This window comes from Rhineura floridana, chromosome 4 (assembly GCF_030035675.1).
Source record: "Rhineura floridana isolate rRhiFlo1 chromosome 4, rRhiFlo1.hap2, whole genome shotgun sequence".
In the NCBI taxonomy this organism is placed as follows: domain Eukaryota; kingdom Metazoa; phylum Chordata; class Lepidosauria; order Squamata; family Rhineuridae; genus Rhineura; species Rhineura floridana.
This window is the reverse complement of record NC_084483.1, coordinates 103,448,274-103,450,284: the sequence shown is the minus strand read 5'-3', so window position 1 is coordinate 103,450,284 and position 2,011 is coordinate 103,448,274.

The window sequence follows — 2,011 nt, the reverse complement described above, 5'->3', positions numbered from 1 at the left end:
GCTGGTGGCCATTACTGCATCTTATGGGAGCAAATTCCATAGTTTAACTATGCGCTGAGTAAAGAAGTACTTCCTTTTGTCTGTCCTGAATCTTCCAACATTCAGCTTCTTTGAATGTCCACGAGTTCTAGTATTATGAAAGAGGGAAAAGAACTTTTCTCTATCCATTTTCTCAATGCCATGCATAATTTTATATACTTCTATCATGTCTCCTCTGACCCGCCTTTTCTCTAAATTAAAAAGCCCCAAATGCTGCAACCTTTCCTCATAAGGGAGTCGCTCCATCCCCTTGATCATTCTGGTTGCCCTCTTCTGAACCTTTTCCAACTCTATAATATCCTTTTTGAGATGAGGCGACCAGAACTGTACACAGTATTCCAAATGCGGCCGCACCATAGATTTATACAACGGTATTATGATATCGGCTGTTTTATTTTTAATACCTTTCCTAATTATCGCTAGCATGGAATTTGCCTTTTTCACAGCTGCCGCACACTGGGTCAACATTTTCATCGTGCTGTCCACCACAACCCCGAGGTCTCTCTCCTGGTCGGTCACTGCCAGTTCAGACCCCATGAGCGTATATGTGAAATTCAGATTTTTTGCTCCAATATGCATAATTTTACACTTGTTTATATTGAATTGCATTTGCCATTTTTCCGCCCATTCACTCAGTTTGGAGAGGTCTTTTTGGAGCTCTTCGCAATCCCTTTTTGTTTTAACAACCCTGAACAATTTAGTGTCGTCAGCAAACTTGGCCACTTCATTGCTCACTCCTAATTCTAGGTCATTAATGAACAAGTTGAAAAGTACAGGTCCCAATACCGATCCTTGAGGGACTCCACTTTCTACAGCCCTCCATTGGGAGAACTGTCCGTTTATTCCTACTCTCTGCTTTCTGCTTCTTAACCAATTCCTTATCCACAAGAGGACCTCTCCTCTTATTCCATGACTGCTAAGCTTCCTCAGAAGTCTTTGGTGAGGTACCTTGTCAAACGCTTTTTGAAAGTCTAAGTACACTATGTCTACTGGATCACCTCTATCTATATGCTTGTTGACACTCTCAAAGAATTCTAATAGGTTACTGAGACAGGACTTTCCCTTGCAGAAGCCATGCTGGCTCTGCTTGTTCTTCTATGTGCTTAGTTAATCTAGCTTTAATAATACTTTCTACCAGTTTTCCAGGGACAGAAGTTAAGCTAACTGGCCTGTAATTTCCGGGATCCCCTCTGGATCCCTTTTTGAAGATTGGCGTTACATTTGCCACTTTCCAGTCCTCAGGCACGGAGGAGGACCCAAGGGACAAGTTACATATTTTAGTTAGCAGATCAGCAATTTCACATTTGAGTTCTTTGAGAACTCTCAGGTGGATGCCATCTGGGCCTGGTGATTTGTCAGTTTTTATATTGTCCATTAAGCCTAGAACTTCCTCTCTCGTTACCACTATTTGTCTCAGTTCCTCAGAATCCCTTTCTGCAAATGTTAGTTCAGGTTCAGGGATCTGCCCTATATCTTCCACTGTGAAGACAGATGCAAAAAATTCATTTAGCTTCTCTGCAATCTCCTTATCGTTCTTTAGTACACTTTTGACTCCCTTATCATCCAAGGGTCCAATCGCCTCCCTAGATGGTCTCCTGCTTTGAATGTATTTATAGAATTTTTTGTTGTTGGTTTTTATGTTCTTAGCAATATGCTCCTCAAATTCTTTTTTAGCATCCCTTATTGTCTCCTTGCATTTCTTTTGCCAGAGTTTGTGTTCTTTTTTATTTTCTTCATTCCGACAAGACTTCCATTTTCTGAAGGAAGACTTTTTACCTCTAAGAGCTTCCTTGACTTTGCTCGTTAACCATGCTGGCATCTTCTTGGCCCTGGCAGTACCTTTTCTGATCTGTGGTATGCACTTCAGTTGAGCTTCTAATATAGTATTTTTAAACACTAAGAAGTCCTCCATCTCTACTTACCCTCCCCTCTCCATAAGATAGGTGCCATCTCTCCCCACCTCCCCACCCTC